Source organism: Crocuta crocuta, unplaced genomic scaffold (assembly GCF_008692635.1).
Source record: "Crocuta crocuta isolate KB4526 unplaced genomic scaffold, BGI_CrCroc_1.0 scaffold180, whole genome shotgun sequence".
In the NCBI taxonomy this organism is placed as follows: Eukaryota; Metazoa; Chordata; class Mammalia; order Carnivora; family Hyaenidae; genus Crocuta; species Crocuta crocuta.
In genome coordinates, this window is record NW_027527549.1 from 2611532 (window position 1) to 2629409 (window position 17878).

At 42.7% G+C, this 17878-nt stretch overlaps 1 pseudogene; it reads right to left on the reverse strand.

Moving 5' to 3' along the window:
• LOC144234498 (large ribosomal subunit protein uL11-like) overlaps window positions 1–17878 on the reverse strand; it is a 42225-nt pseudogene that overhangs the window by 17952 nt on the left and 6395 nt on the right.

The following is a 17878-nucleotide window of genomic DNA, read 5'->3' on the forward strand; positions in this document are numbered from 1 at the left end:
CGTCCGACTTTGGCTCAGGTCATGACCTTGTGGTCCATGAGGTTGAGCCCCTCGTCGGGCTCTGTGCTGACAGCTCAGAGCCTGGAGCCTGCTTCAGGTTCTGTGTCTCCCTCTCTCTGCCCCTTACACACACACTCTCTCTCTCAAAAATAAATAAGCATTAAAAAAAGAAAATATCTCTGGTTAAAATATATACTCTCCTGAATACTCCCTACGTTCCCCGTATCAGAGTTAAGGAAGGTCCCCCTAAGGTCCAATAAACCAGGGCCTTTGTGGGGGGCACTTGCATTCAAAATTAAGAGATTCATACTTGACAGGAAAGGCTAGTATTTTTTAGCCTTTACTGAATCAAAAAGCAAAAAGCTACAGCATCTCTAGCATCACTGAGTCACCTTAAACATTCTGATGAAGGTAGTGGAAGACCCAAGTGATAGAGTGGAAACTTTAACTGTGGAAACTCTCAAGTTTCTAGCTCTTTTCCTTTAAATAAAGGGTCTAGGATCCCTTCAGCTTCAGACTTGGAGTCATTGCCGACTCTTAGGAACAGAGGGCTAGACTGAAAGTAGAAGAAACACAAGCTAAGAGGGCAGGACCAGTTGGAAATAGCTTCTAAGCAGAATTCAGTGGAAAGGGAGATGGCAGCAGAAGGCACACTTTTCCTCCTTTATGTCCTTCTCTGAAGATTGTTATCTTTTCTTATTCAGGATGCTGGTCATATATGAAATGTTAGGTCTTGAAGACACCTTGGCCTGCAGTGGGGTGCAGCCTATCTCCTGACTCAGCCTCCACCCTCACCTCCTAGTATGTTTCCTGTACTGAGAAGGCTGGAGAAATTCCTAACCTCCCCTCAGCAGCTGGGGTCTTGCATGCACTTACGTGCAAGAGCAGGATTTGAATTGTGGAAGTGAGGGAGGGGCCGTCTTCTTGCTCCGTTGGTTGGTCATTGTTTCTTAGCGAGGTCAAGGACAGAGGGCAGTCCTGCAGCAGTGTCATTCCCTAGCTTCCTGATGCAGAGAGGCTGTTTGGAGGAAGTAGCAGAGGATGGAGATCCTTGGTTAGCAGGCATGGCAGTATGGACTTGAACTCTAGAGTGCTAGTGCGGGCTTTCCAGAAGCCAGCCTAGAATCTAGTCCTCTAGCCCTTCCAATAACTTGCTACCACTTCATTTCCTGTATTACATGCCTTTTTGCTTACGATACCCATATTTCTGCTTCCCACACTGAGCCCTGCCTCATACAAGGTCATAAACAGGTGGAGAACCTCCTCTCTTGCTTGCCACTGACCCCAGTGCAGCACTGAGGGCCCCAGTGTACTGGAGAGTGGGAGATAAGGAAGAGGACGCTAAACCAGGACGTGGCGGGGCCTGGGGAGATGCAGGGTGGCTTTAGAGATGCGGACAAGGCTGTCTTCTGAAAAGTCATTAGTTTAACTGAAATATTGTAAAAAACGTTCCTTGTGCCTCGGCTTGGAGTTGAAGCCAAGAATGTGTTCAGACTGCAAGTTGAGCAGAAATGCCTGCTGGTCCAGATCCTTCTCTGGGTAAATGCAGAGAGGAGGTAGACACCACGTTCTATCAACAAACCGACCAAGTGGTAAAGTAAGGAGGAAGGTTGCACACAGAAAGCTTGTATTTACATACACGAGAACCTCCGATTTCCTGGCTGTAGATCATACCCGTTGCTGAGAAGCTTAATTTATCTGTTGTATCACAGCACGCTGTTCGAATAACCTATGAATTTATACCACAGTGATGTATTCCATTTCTAGGGCACGCTGTAGATCCTCACATCTGTTGTTCAGGGCAACTTCTGCTTTACAGAATCTGGAAATTGCCAGCAGTGATGCATCCAATTTTGACACCACGAGCTGGCAAAGGACACAAACTGGAGGGGCAGAAGGAGGATGTTAGGCTTTTTTCAAAAGCTGAAAATGCAAAGGTAAAATGCGTTGTTGGCTAATGGAGGTCAGACCCAGAGCGAGCTCCGAGAGGCCACAGGGAGAGCAGCAGACAACCCTGGAATCTGCAGAAGCTGGGAAATACCTTCCCAGCTTTCCACGTGCTCTTGTCCCCTCCACAGTACACAGCGCACTCCGCTTCAGTGGTTTTCCAGGACCTGACTCTAAAGCTTCCTGCTCTGGGGTAAAATAGTGGGTTTGGGCTGTGTGCTTTCCCAGCTGCCTCTTATGCTGTCACCCCTTGGTGTGGTGTGTCAGGGGTACCCCGTCCAGCCTCAGGCTCTGTGATTTGTTAGAGGGACCCACGGCATTCAGGAAGCTCATATACTCGGGGTTAGGGTTTATGACAGTAAAAGGATACAGATCAAAATCAGCAAAGGAAAAAGGCAGATGGAGCAAAGTCCAGGAGAAACCGGGTGTGAGCTTCCGGATGTCCACTCCCAGCGGAGCTGATGGGGTGGCAGGGATGTGATGGAGCTGATGGGGACATGCTGAATTCTTCTGGTGGCAGTGTGTGAGAGCATATGTGGAGGGTTGCCAGCCAAGGAAGTTCACCCAAGCCTCGGGCTCCAGGGTTCTGACTGGGGGGGTGGGGAGGCGGAGTCTGGTGTGCAGGCGTGCCGTGCTGTGTGGCTGACCTCAGCTACCCAGACTCCATCCCCAGAGCAATCCAGGTGTTCACCACAAATCACATGGTTGGCACAAACTGTCTGCTCCAACTGGTAACATATGGCTCAAGGCTTCAGGCATACAGAAATATTCTTATCAGGCAGAATATTCCAGAGACCCCAGAGCTCATCTCCCGGGAGCTGGCCAAGGGCCATTCCTAAATCAGGTCTTTCTTGGGAATGTGCAGGATTTGAGAGACTCAGACCTCCGGAACTAACCTTTCCTGAATGTGGAGAGGGTTACACCCTCCCTAGGCTGGCGGCCTCGGGACTGAAGCCTCACTCCATAGATACTTAGCACCTCCTCCCGCCAAAGCAGTGGCTTGGTATCCACACAGGCTGTGTGCATTGGGCATAAGGATTGACCAGGATCCACACTACCTGCAGAGAGCCGTTTAGGGCAGAAAACCTGCTGGTGGAGGAAGCTGAGGACAAGTCACCCTCAGGTGCGTCCCGGCTCCCATCCAGAATGCCTTACTAGAAGTCCCTGTGTTACCTGTGAACATTTTTCAGATCTTCTTCCCACTCCTCAGCATCTCTGTCATCCCATATGCATCCCAGCAGCCTCCTCCCTCACCTTCGGACCCCCCATCTCTTCCCCACTGCAGCCTGAGGAAGCTTTATCAAATGTAAGTCTGCCCTTCAGTGCTCCCCATGGCTTGACTCTGAGGGGGGCATTCTCTCCCCTACTCTCCGGCCCGCTCTGCCTCTCATCGCTGCCTTTGGCAACCCAGGGCGCCTCTGGTGCTTGGTGCAGAGTTCACCACCTGTGCCTTTGCACCGGCCCCACTGTTTGGAACACTGTTGTCTTCTCACTTCCTCACCTGAACCCAACCACCCCTCTCTTCCCTCCAAACAGAGCCCACGTATCACCTCTGAAAGTTGTCTTCAGTTCCCTCTTCACCCCCACAAGCCAGGTGGCTGCCCTCTCGTGTTTGCCTGTCTGCCTCTCCTTCTAGACTGTTCTCACTGAGGGCAAAGATGGCATCTTATTTTTTATTCTAACTACCCAACACAGTGCCTACCACATAGTAGGTGCTCAGTAGTTGCAAAGTGTGTGAATAAGTGAATGAATGGATGTGAGAATGAACCCAGCTTGAGCCCGACACACCCTGCCTGCCTTGTGAGCCGTGGATCTTCCATGCAGGCAGTTTCATGCACCAGCCGGAAGCACTGATTGGCGTGCGGTCTCACTGCTGCCGCTTAGTAGCCTGTGAGCTCGGGCTGGTTACCTACTCCCTCTGAGTCTGTTTCATTATAGTAAAGCAGTATAGTAATATTTTGAACATTAAAGGACACGAGGCCCATGAAGCGCCCCACACAGGGCCTGCCACAGTTAGCGCCTCTTATTGCTCCCAATTCATTTGCCTCCGCCTGCCCTCTAGTCTTCCACCTGGACCAAGTGGAAGAGCCCCCATTGCCATAACTGGCCTGAATTTCTGGGTCTCACAGTCAGTGGGTGGGAAAGTGCCTCATTTTCCTGAGATTGGTGTGTTGGTGGACAGGTAGGGGAGCTAAGTCCCAAGACTGCTGACATTGCTTACCTGTAGCCTTTCCTTCTAGAGCTCCTGGTCACCGGTGCCCTTGACTCCAGCAGCTAATCCACCTCCGGGTCCTCTGAGTCTGCCCTCTCTAATGCCTGCTGTCATTGCTGCTGCCGGTAGGTGCAAGCTCAGGCCCTTCCCCTTGAACCCTAGTCCACTGAACTCATGTCCTCTCCTACTGCGTCTCCCCAACCTTCTGCCCCTGACCCATCCCCAAACTGCTGTCCCAGTTCACCATCCTCAGGGGGTCATCATGAAGACTATGGAGGTCAGTGCGGTGCCGTGTTTAGCAGGATGCCTGGATCACAGGGAGTACTCCATAAAGGGTCACTGCTGTTAGATTGGATACGGTCACTCCTCTGCTTAAAAGCCTCCACTGGTTCCCTACTGTTCACACAATGAGGTCCACATTCCTGAGCACAGCATTCAAGGCCCTCAGTGATCAGAACTCCCACCCACCCTAACCCTTGCCAGCTCTGTCCTTGTCTTCCACCACTGCTGCCCGATGGAATACCTCTTCCTGTTTTGCCTGTTGAAACCTGCCTGCGGAGGCCCAGTGCAGATACAATTTCCATGAAGCATTTCCTGATTCACTTGGTTATAATTAACCATCTTTCCTTTTGGATTCCCATAGGGTGTAATTTATATTTCCATATACTCCTTTTGGGCCTGTGTTTGCTTTGGTTAATCTGTTACCAGATTTCTTACCTCCATTCACCTAGAGAATAAACCCACAGTACAAACAAATGTTAGCTGAATTGTTGAAAATAGGAGACATTGGCACCAGGCAGTAGAAGACACCTGGGTGGGGACAGGGCACGCGTGGGAAACAGCTGCAGAGAGGCTGGTGGACTTGAATGAGAGAAGGTGTGTGAGGGCAGTATGCCAGGGAAGCCTTGTCAGGGCGACCGTGCTGGCTCTCCAGGCAGCAGAGGTACTCGGCAGGGGTCCCAGGAAGGCATCTCCTCCTTGGGGAAGGTGTGGACTTCACCTGAGTGGAGACAGATTAAAGATTAGCCGGCTCCACCACTTCGCGGGCCGTGATGCCTCAGAGACACAAGATGGCGGAGGTAGCATGGCAGCCTCCCCTCCTCTCACCAGTGGGTAACAGAGTTGAACACAGGCTGCAGCCCCACAGTTGGCCAGCAGGCGAAGGAGAGAGTGAGAAGGAGGGAAGCCCCTACCTGTGCATCCAATGTGGGGGCGTGTGGCTTGGAAGGGAGCCCCCTGGGCCTGGGACACGCAAGAGAGCCTAGGTCTTGGGGCAAAGGAAAATGTGTCCAACTCCTCCTCTGTCACAGTTCCGTCCCAGACACAAAGCCACTCCCCTCCTGCTGGCCTTCCCTGTTAGTCCCTTCTCTCTTCTTCTTCCTTGCGTGTCTGACTCACCTTCTGCCACCTTGTCTGTGGTGATTGTCCCAGTGCACACACAGCAGCTCCCTTGTTCCAGGCTAACATGGACATGACAAGCATAACTTATTTTCCTAGAGGGAGTGTGTGGTAATGCCTGATGACAAGTACTAGGAAAGCCACCTGGGTGGGTGTTTTCTGTCACACAGGATCTGGGAACGAAGGATTTGAGACTCGACTGTCCAGATCCTGTGTCTACACGCCACCATCACATTTGGGGTGGAAATGCAAAAGGTACCATTTTGTGACTTTGGCTTTGGCCAACCTCCATAGGAAATCATCACTGTTTTTACTTAATTAGCTTTTGATGGACCACTTTTCTAGAGAGCTAACACATCAGGTGCCCCATGAGGCCCGGTGTGTGTGGGGGGGCAGGGGGGTAGGCGCGTATGTATCGCAAAATGTTTCTCTGTTCATGAAAGAGGGCTATCCAGCAGCACTCTCCAGCCTTCTTTGCTTTGATTCCATAATCACCAAGCTCATCTTATATGATACTTCTTTATCTTGTAGGCTCACCACGGGAGATCGGTGGCCAGCAGACCTGAGAATCCAGCCTACTCAATAATCATATTTCTCATGGTAAATCTAGAACTTGGAATGTGCCTTGGGAGAGAAAGGAGGGAAATGACAGAAGACTGGAGACAAGACTCCATACTCTGTCTCGTGTTCCCTGGCCCCACCCTCTACCCGTCAGTTCACATAGTCTTACCTAAATGAATAAATGGAGAGCCCAAAAGAGTAAACATGAAAGGTATAAAAGAGCAACCCATTGGCCAGACAGGAGTAGGTGGAGTGGGGAGAAGCTTTCCTGAAAAGTCACGGAAGGATTCGAGCCTGGTTGTTGATGGAGCCTGAGGCTTTTTGAGTCCCTACCTGGGGGAACCTCATCTCTTACTCCATCGTCTACTTCCCCAAACCACTGCCTGTGATTGTAGATTGAACTCAGCCAACCCACTTCAGTAATTTATAGTCTGCGTACTGTTCCCTAGTATGCATGAGTAAGCAAATCAATTAACCCCTGGATTTTAGTAAAAAGAAAAGAAGCCCCTCTTTGGGGCACAAGGATCAGATGGAAAACACAGGAAGCCGGCTACGATCTAGTTGCTGTTCCTCACCCCCAGTGTGGCATGTGCTGCCATGGTTGTTGCCCGTGAATTGGTGAGCAGCTTTCTGTCTTTGCTGACCAGGGGGAAAGCCTCCAAAATAGAGCTGAGTCTGTAGGTATCTGCCTGAAGAAAGGAAAGCAACAACCCAGGTTTGAGGACAGAGCTCAAATTGTTTAGGATGTTTTCCTTTCCATAGCTGTCCATTAAATAATCCTGTTCCCATCATCCTCCAAATCATCAGAGAGTTGGTGTTAGACCTTCCCTGCTAACTCCTGTTAAGGTGGACAGTGCCTTAGCTCTGTACACCTTCTTGACCCTCCTGCCCTCCTACATCCTAGTAACATAACTGTGTTTTAACTTCTCCAACTTCAGTAAGAAGATGGAAACCCCTTTGTATTGTTTAGTCAATTCTGATCTCTTACTTCATTAAGGCTAATAAAATCCTTCCAGTTCTTTCTGCTCCTCCACCCCATTCTCTCCCACAACCACAATCAGCCATGCTGTTTCTTTTGCATTTCCAAAACTGGTAACATTCTGTTTTGTAACAATTATGATGTCTGCCATCATTTGTCTATAGCTTTATTCTATAAGGTAAAAGCCAATAAACCAAACAGACCTGAATCCGTGAAAACAATATATGTTCTTGAACAGGAAGGCACAACATCATAAAGATCTTTTCTTTCCAAGTTAGTTTATAAATTTAATGTAACAATAAAAATACCATCAGACTTTTTTATACAGAGCTAGATAAATTGATTATAAAGTCCACTTCGAGGGAAAAAAGCAATAGTAGTTAGAAAACCCAAGAAGAGCAGTGGGGCCAGAATGAGGACCTAAATCTACTAGATATTAAAAACACATCACAAAGCTTCTTTAAGCCCTAATAAAAACAGGATGGTATTTGCCCATGAATAGACAGGACAATGAAAAAAGATTGTATAAAATACAGTAATACTCAACTGCATATGGAAATTTAGTATATGAGTAAGGGAAAATTCTCTTATTAGGGGCATGCACATTTAAGATTATGTCCTCAGTAAATTAACCTTCTTAACTTTATGAAGTATCCCTTTTTATCTCTGGTAATACTTCTTGTCTTAAATTGTACTCTGTGTGATATTAATATAGTCACATCAGATTTCTTGTGGTCGCTGTTTGCATAGTATATCTTTTTCCATCCTTTTGCTTTTAACCTTTTGGGACCTTGAATTTAAAGTGCATCTCTCTTTGAACTTGTCATTATTTGAGCTAGGAGGGGGTTGGGGTTGGCTCAATTTCAGATATTTTCACCTTTAGATTCTGTTCTGGTAAGTTTCCAGAATGAGGTCGTTGCAAAAATGCACAGAACTGGATGATTCCTCTGCCTACCAGCCTCTCCTTCACTGGAAAAACTTGGGGAAAAAAATCCCACTTCCAGGAATCTGGAAGAAATACCAATGGCATATGCACAAGATTATACATTTACTATATAAAAAACTAAAAGCAACCTTGATGTCCATCAATAGGGGACTGTCATATAAACTACAAACACCTGTGCAGAAGAATATTGTGCAGCTAGAAAATGGCATTACCTATGAGTCGAATAATTGAGTTATATGCTGTTAAGTGTGTTTATCTTTTAAAGAAACCAACAAGGTCAAGTCCACGAAAATACTGGCACATGAATGTTCACGGCAGCTTTTTGTGATAGCCAAATGGCAAATAGCCAAAATACAGCTATTTTGTAATAGCCAAAATCTGGACACAACCCAAATATCCACAAGTAGGTGAATGAGTAAATAATGTGATTTGTCCGTTCACATTGGAATACTTTGGAATCCATTCACAAAAGGAATACTACTCAGCAATAAAAAGCAACAAACTACTTACTGATAGTAACAACCACATGGATGAGTGGTTAAAATCACTGTGCATGGTGAAAGAAGCCAATAAACAAAAATACATATTATTCCATTTATATAAAATTCTAGAAAATGAAATATGATCTATGGTGACTGGAAGTGAATCAGAAATTGGCTGGGGACAAGCCAATGAAGGGATAAATGACACAGAGGTGCAGGGACCCTTATGAGAGCAGTAGATGTGTTTGTCACCTTGACTATGGTGCATACATATATAAACATGGATAAAAGTTTGCATTTTAGGGGCACCTGAGTGGCTTAGTTGAGCTTACAACTCTAGATTTCCACTCAGGTCATGATCCCAGGATCGTGGGGTCAGACCCTACATCAGGGCTTAAGATTTTCTCTCTCTCTCTCTCTCCCCTCTTCCCTCCCTCCCTCTGCCCCTCTCCCCGACTCATGCTTTCTCTTTCAAATAAAAAAAATTTTTAAGTAAACTTTTCCAGTTTATTATTATCTTCCAACTATACCCTTAAAAATGTTTTCAAAAGGAATGTGAATATTTCTATGTTTTCCTATGAAGTGATTTCCAGGATACATTAAGTGAAAACACAATATGAAAAGAAGTACACATAGTATACCACCATTTAAGAAATTGAAAGATATAATATCTGTATTTATATGTTTATTTGCATACGTAAAAAAGTGAAGGATAAACCATAAAAGCAAGTTTTCTACAGGGAGAGGAAGGGAACATAGTAAGAGGTGGTGATGGAAATAAAAGGTCAATTCTTTTTTTTTTTAATGTTTATTTATTTTTGAGAGACAGAGACAGATCCTGAGTGAGGGACGAGCAGAGAGAAAGGGAGACAAAGAATCCGAAGCAGGCCTCAGGTTCTGAGGCGTCAGCACACAGCCAGGCGCGGGGCTTGAACTCAGAAGAGTGAGATCATGACCTGAGCCAAAGCCAGATGCTTAACCAACTGGGCCACCCAGGTGCCCCAAGGTCAATTTTTTGTATCTAATTCTGTAAATAAAGTTACTGAGACATGTAAATAGTCTACATAATTCTAAAAATTAAATTTACAGAAGCAATTCTGGAATATTGAAAGCAAAATGAAGCAAGTTACCCCAAATATTAATCCAGTTGGTGGTATTACCACGCAGAGAAAAACTATTTCAAGTAACTTGAACAAACAGTAAATATGATTATATGTCTCTAGTGGTATATACCTGAAGAAAAGAAAAATTCCCAGAAAAAACATTTAGAATGTTTCAATTATATTTTTCATAGTAGTGTTGTTTCTGCTATTCTGTATTGTGTTTTTAATGAAGGATAAAGTAAATAAATAAGTAATTATATTTTTGTCATTGAGAACTGGTATATTCAGCCTGGGAAAAAGGAGATATAAAGTCAAAAAGGGCAACTTAAAGCCCTGTAGTCTTGAATTTCAGTTGGAAGTAATGATTTATTCAGAAGTAAAACAAGCAAACAAAAATATTTTCTAGCTCTTTAAACTGCAGGAGTGTAGTAACAATAACCAGGCCAGTAGTGATGAGAATCCCTATACCCAGACTGTGATCTTATAAGCACCACCGTGCACTAAACAGAACTAGAGCATCTTGGAGGAAAGGCTGGTTCAAGAACTGGGGAAAGAAATGTATATGATGTTTGCTAGAACTTCCTGCCATGTCAAAAGCAAGAATATTGTGAAATATACTGAGGCCATGTCAAAAGAATCTAGAAGGCAACCTGAAAAGGCTCTCATTGGTCAAGGATGGGGCAGTGTGAGCATTAATAAGAATGATAACTGCAAGGGATGGAGACCTATCAACTACTTTAATCCATGATTTTGTAAACATATTTTTACAACACAATAAAAATTCCTATTAATCATCTTGGTAGGATGCTAGAGAATTAACTCATTAATAAAAATGGGTAAGTAAAGTGAAAGAAACAACACTTTCTCCTCTTTCCTATTTGAGCTGTACTTCAGGTTAATCAAATGGTTGATGACAGGAAGCTTATCTTTATAGAAGTGTCTCAAATGGTAAGTGAAGAAACAGAAGTAGAAGACCCAATTTAAATGGCTAATAAATTAATGACCATCAAAGATTGCTAATATCACAAAAAGAGACCAGCTAAATATTTTGAGCCTCCTAATGGAAGGGCATACCATTGCCTAAAGATCAGGCTAGCCAAAAACTCAAACCTGGATCTGGCTAAACTTCCGGATCTACTTCTGATTTATAGAAAATGCAAGATGAAAGATGACAAATGGAGATTTCATTAGAAAAGTCCAGATTGCAAGAAACTCACTGAGGAAAACACTTTGTTTCTATAAAAAATGAATACAAATAGGGGTGCCTGGGTGGCTTAGTTGGTTGAGCGTCCGACTTTCGCTTAGGTCATGATCTCACAGTTCGTGGGTTCGAGCCCCGCGTCGGGCTCTGTGCTGACTGCCAGCTCAGAGCCTGGAGCCTGTTTCAGTCTGTGACTCCCTCTCTCTCTGACCCTCCCCTGCTCACGCTGTCTCTCTCTCTGTCTCCTAGAAATAAATAAACATTTAAAAAAATGAATAAAAATAAATGCAAAGATGGAGGGAAATCCTACAAATTAAGGAGACAAGGGGTATAACCACCAATGTTTAAAGCTCATTTGAAAGAAAAATTATTATTTAAAAGTAAAAACTGAGCTATTTATGGATGTAATGTTATAATGACTTGAATATATTTCCAAGCAATATAGGAGGTGGGGAGAGGAAGAAAGTATCAATGAAATAAAATTGGCCATGAGGTGGATCACCATTAAAGCTGGGTGATGATAGACGTTCATTGTTCTACACACTATTTTTGTGTGTGTTCTGAATTTTTCATAATAAAAAATAAAAAACAAACTGCAAATAACATTTACATTTTATGACCATGAAAACATTAGTCCCAGCAAAGTTGAGTAGTGTACTATGGTTCCAAAGTCCCAGTCTGTGTGTTTCAAATGTTTCTAATATCAAACAAATGTAATAGATACAATAAATAAACAAACATACTCTTTTTCTTACAATATACTAATGGGTAAATTTTTTGTTACATTTTAGTGTTTTATATCTGGACCGCGTCTTTCTTACACATTTCACCTTTCAGAATAGATTCCAGTTTTGTTCTTGAAGTCTTGACTTCTTGATCATATGTGGGCTGGTTGTCTCTTATTTGAACTTCGACATTTTAATGAAGTTTTGTATTTTTTCTGATGTTTCTAATGACCTTTCTAATTGCTTTAGCATAGACTCAAGTTTGTTTTCCCTCAGATATTAAGTGTATGGCATCTCTTTTATAAATCAGAAGCATCCATCTTGATACCTTCCAAGTTTCTGCTCTAATTATTTATTTGCTTTCAAGGTTAGCTGTACCACTACCATTTTCATCTGGACTTAGCTGCCTTGCTCTTCTCAATAGGACCTCTTCTTTGTTCCGTATTATCTTGTTTTTTGGTTGAAGCTCTCATTTTTCCTGTAGTTATGTATTCAGATAATTCACTTAGAAAGGATATGTGGAAGGCAAGCTTTCTGAGGTCTTGCATGTTTAAAAAAGATGACATTCTGATTTGATTGATATCCTGGTTGGGTATAAAATTCCAATGTCAAAATCTTTTTTTCATCAAGTCTTTAAAGGTATTACTTTACTTTCTCTTGACATAATATATTTTCTCTTGACACAATACAAATCTTTTTCTTTTATAGGACATCTTTTTTATTCCTGAAAAGTCTTAGGAGTTCTTTTATATCTTTGAAGCTCTAAAATTTCCCAGTGATGCCTTAGGTGTGGTGTTTCTGCATTTATCCTGCTCAACACTGATTATATAATAATCACAATGAAATAAAATTTACTGAATACTTATTATATGTGGAGGATTGTTGGAAGTGCTTTATATGTACTATCGCTTTCAACAACTCTGTGAGGTAGGCATGATTGTTTCTCCCACTTTACATATGAGAAAACTGAAACAAAGAGAGGCTGTCTGACAAGGTCCTTTTAATTCAAATAATGTTGTATACTTTCATCTATGGAAAATTTTATTGTATCACTTCTTTATAATTTCCCCCCTTCATTTATTTCATTTTTTTCTTCTGGCATTACTATTTTAGATCTCCTGAAATGAATCTCCATATTATTTATCTTTTCTCTTAGATTTTCCATATTTTTGTTCAGTGTCATAAGAGGTGGCCCTGTCTTTATTCTGTAACACTTCTATTTATTTTTCCTTTAGGAAATATATTGTTTTACTGCAAAAAATTTTCATGTTCTCTGGTTTTCCTATGAATACCTTTATTAATATGATCTCTCAAAGATAATTCTCAGGGGCATTTTTAAAGCTATTATTTTCTGAATTATCTTTGCTAATTCTGATATCAAATTTATGTATCTGACTCTTTCTCTTTTATGCTATAGCAGTCCTTCAGATGTCCGGTGGTAACTGGATATTTGTACATATTTTTAAATGAGGAAATGGAAAGGTTAACCATGAGCTCTCTATATGTGGGTGATAATTTGTTGATTGTTGGGCTTTATTTCAAAGTTAAGTGGTGGGAAATTGATACTATATGAAATTGGAACCATTTGGCCCTATAAATGCCAAAACAAAAGGAGTTGACTTAGCATCCGTGTGAGGTCGTTCTTTTCTAAAGAAATTGAGATGAATCCTACTTTTGGGTAAAAGTCAATGTCTATCTGCCTTATCCCATGGAGTAGGAGTGAGGGTAGGAATGGCAGACAAGTTCATCTGTTCCATATTTAAATCTTCAATCGCTTTCTCAATTTTTGACCTCACTTCTCACTCCCAACCTTCATTCTGCTTAGTCTTCACACCTTGAAACCTTTAGAATTTGCCCGACACATCCTCTGATGAAGTCCCCTCAGCACATCATTTAATTCGGCTTGAGTTTCCCCAGTTCTGCTCATCTGTCAGCAGGCTTCCACCTTCTCCCAAAAGCGTGTTGAGGTGATTCATTTGCTGATAACTTGCCTACTGTTTTCTTCATTGTTTTGAGCTTATACCTATTTTTATCTTTTTACTGTAATTCTAGTGAGGCCTTGGAAGAAAGAGGAGGTAAAATGTGAGATCAGTCTGCTCTCTGAATCTGGTTGCTCCATGACTCCTTCTTTTTTCAATTTTTATTTTAATTTTTGTTAGTTAACATACAGTATCATATTAGTTTCAGGTGTGCAGTAATTCCCTACCTCATCCGGTGCTTGCTCCATGACTCATTTTACTCATTCTGAGCTAAAATATACTCAATAGCTACTGTATATTATTATTTTATTAGTTTTTTATTATTTTATTAACATTTTATTTTATTATTTTATTAGTGTTTTTCTTAAACAAGGAAAAAATAATTTTGCAGAGAAAAGTACCCACTTAACGACCAAAATTTCCCTTACTTTCAAAAATTCTAGTCCCAGGTGCACCTGGGTGGCTCAGTCGGTTAAGCGTCCGACTTCGGCTCAGGTCATGAGCTCACGGTTCGAGTTCAAGCCCCTTGTCAGGTTCTGTGTGCCAGGTAAGAGCCTGGAGCCTGCTTCAGATTCTGTGTCTCCCTCTTTCTCTGTCCTTCACTCACACTCTGTGTATCTCTCTCTGAAAAATGAATAAATGTTTAAAAAATTTTTTAAAAAGTCTAGCCCTTCCTCAAGTTTAGTCATTGTTAGAATAGTAAAAAAAATGGGGCAGCTTGGTGGCTCAGTCGGTTGAGCATCTGACTCCTGGTTTCAGCTCAGGTCATGATCCCAGCCAAGGTCTTGGGATTGAGCCCTGTATCTGGCTCCAGGCTCAGCATGGATTCTCTCCCCATTCCCCCCATTCCCTGGTTCCCCTGCTCAAGCTCTCTCCCTCTCTCTCTTTCTAAAAAAAAAAAAAAAAAAAAGTAAAAAATATCTTCTCCATTTATCAACATGTGAGACTCTCCCAAAGGTAGAGCCTGAAATCCCCCATCCACTGTATTGTGGGAGGGAAGGAAAGGGAAAGAGAGAGGTGGAGAGGGAGGTAGGGGGAGGGGGAGGGAAAGAAGGGGAGCAGTGCTAACTTAACACACCTTTGTTCCCAGTAGTGGGAGGGGGAAGCTTCAGCAGCTTTGGCTCCTCAGTCTACCTGGACGTCAGGCCAGCATCCCAGGCCTCAGTCCCACTTAGACTTGGGATTTGGGTTTTTCTGGTCAATTTGAAAATCCATTTAGCTTAGGAACTGAGGAATAGGAACTCCAGTTTGAAAGTATAACATAGGAAAGATGTTGATTTTGAATCTGTTAGAGAGGGAGATGAAGCAATGAACCAGTCTAGAAGATGATTTTTAAAAATAGGTAACGTCCAAAAAAATCATATGTAAAAAGTAAATTAAAATTACTTTTACATGGTTTATTATTGTTGAAACTGCGCCCACTTTTGTGAATAAGACTTCTTTTCCCAACACTCAAAGACCATATATATTATAATAGATTTTAAAACTTTTTTGGGACTTCATGTCACCTAGGTCATTCTGTAATCCAAGAATTTTCTTGTTAAAAATTTGCCCAGCTACTACCTTGTGCTAGGTCCATTTCCCTTCATGGTTCTGGAAAATAGATCTGTAGCAAATCTTCAGTTTCCTGGAAATTTTCAAGATGTTAATTTTTGAAAGTTGAGTTTAGAGATATAATTTACATTCAGTAATATTTACTCTCTTTAGATATATAGTTTGCTGAATTTCCTAGAGTCACGTAACTACCACACTCCAGATATACAATATTTCCATCACCCCAGAAAGTTTCCTCATTCTCTGTAGTCAGTCTCCACACCCATCCCAGATCCAAGCAACCACCGGTCTTACTTCTGTCTTTCTGTCTTTGCCTTTTCTAAAATGTCTAAATGTCATATGGATGGACTAGTACGGTGTGTAGCCTGTTGTGTCTGACTTCTCAGCAGAGTGTTAATGTGTGGATGGTTTATTGCTTTTAATTGCTGCCTAGTGTTCTATTGTATGGTTGTCTGTAAATTATTTATCCGTTTCTGGTTTGTGGACATTTGGGTCCTTTCCACTTTAGGGCTGTTATGAATAAAGCTGCTAAAAAGAATCATGTATATGTCTTTGTGAACATATGCTTTCATTTCATTTGAGTAAATACCTAGGAGTGGAATTACTGAGTCATTTGATAAGTGCATGTTTATAGGAGATTACCAAATTGTTTTCCAAAGTGGCTGTACCGTTCTGTATTCCCGCTTTCAAAATATGAGTTCCAGTTGCTTAAGATCCTTACCAGCACTTGGTATTGTAACTTTTTGTTTTTAATTTTTTTAACATTTATTTATTTTTGAGATGGAGACAGAGCACAAGCTGGGAGGGGCAGAGAGAGAGGGAGACCCAGAATCTGAAACAGGCTCCAGGCTCTGAGCTTTCAGCACAAAGCCAGACTTGTGGCTCGAACCCACGCACCGCAAGATCATGACCTGAGCCGAAGTCAGACGCTTAACCAACCGAGCCACCCTGGCACCCCCTGTTTTTAATTTTTTAAGTTGTCCCAAGAGTTGTGCAGTGATATCTCATCACAGATTTCATTTTTATTTCCCTGGCAGCTAATGACATTGAGTATCTCTTCATGTGCTATTTACCATCCTTATCTCTTCTTTGGTGAAGTGGCTACTTAAATCTTTTGCCTAGTTTTTTTTTCTTTAATGTTTATTTATTAACTTTATTTTGAGAGAGAGAGTGAGATAGAGAGCACACATGCACATGCAGAGGAGAGGGGCAAAGAGAGGGAAAGAGAGAATCCCAAGCAGGCTCCTCACAGTGCAGAGCTCAACATGGGGCTCAGTCTCACAGACTGAACCTAACGGTGAGATCATGACCTGAGCCAAAATCAAGAGTCCTTCGCTCAACCGACTGAGCCATCCAGGCGCCCCTCTTTTGCCTAGTTTTCAATTGGGTTGCATGTAATCTTATTGAGTTTTGAGAACTCTTTATATATTCTTGGTGCATTCTAAACATCATTCTGAACACCTTACTTCTTTCAACATTCCCTTGAAGAAGATGCTGTTGTTACACCCATTTCATACATGAGAAAACCAAGGCATAGAAAAGCTACGCTGCTTACCCCACATGTCATGGCCAGCAGGTAGTGGTGCACTGGGATTTGAAACCAGGTGTTTTGATTTTAGCGGTCTTGCTCTCAACAGTAGTTTTAAACTTTCTGTAAGGAGCCAGGTAGGAACTATTTTAGGTTTTATGGACTATAAATTCTGTTGCAACTACTTGATTCTGGCATTGGAGCTCATGGGCAGTCATAAACAACAAGTAAACAAATGGGTGTGGCTGTCTTCCATTATAATTTTATTTATGTACACCAAAATGTGAATTTCAGTAATTTTTACATCATGCTTATTGCCAACACTTGATCTAAACCATGCTTTATTGTTTTCTGTTTGAACTACTTACATTTTCCATTCATATGTCCCCAAACACCAGTCTTTTTTCCACTGGTTGTCATTAAAATATTTGCCTTTGTAGTTCTTACCTAACTGGGCATTCCACTGCACATTATCGATGTCCTCTATGATGTCATGAGGGTGGCGGCCATCAACATTGCAGCCCACAGACTGGGCGGTCCCCAAGATCTCTTTAATGGTCCCAGAGAGTTCTCTGGCTAATGATCAGTGCCGCATCTGTCGGACAATGTTGACAATCTCATCAAAAGTGATATTTCCACTGTGCTTAATGTTTTTCTGCTGCTTTCTGTCTCTCAGCGGTTCCTTGAGGGCTTTGATAATCAGGGCGGAGGCAGACAGTGCCACTTCAGTCTGGGTCTGTCTGTTCTGAATGGTCAGTTTCACCGTAATCCTCAGACCCTTCCAGTCACTGGTTGCCTTGGCGATGTAATCACCAACCTTTTTTGGAGACGGACCCAGCAGGCTGATCTTCGGGGCCAAGGCAGATGCGGCACCTACTTCGCCGCCTGTGCACCTCAGGTATAAGACTTTGATCTCGTTGGGGTCGAACTCAGGCAGCGTGGTGGAGGCGACTGGTGTCGGATGAACCCAGATTTGGGACCGCCGAAGACTGTTGCACCATCCCCTCCTCCGAGCCGAGAGCCAAGAGACCCAAACACCGGTCTTAAAGCACTTCCGCAAAACATTTATCTTCTTGTCTAAAAACTGTATATTCCTTTTAGCATATAAGTACTCAGTAAACACCTGTTGAATTCAAATAAACAACAGAATTGGCATATAGATGAGACAGCACCTTCTGTTCCAGTTCTCTCTCCAATGATTTTCTCTTACTAATCACTAGGTTCCTTCTCCACTGCTGTTGTTCCTTATATGTCCTCCAGAAT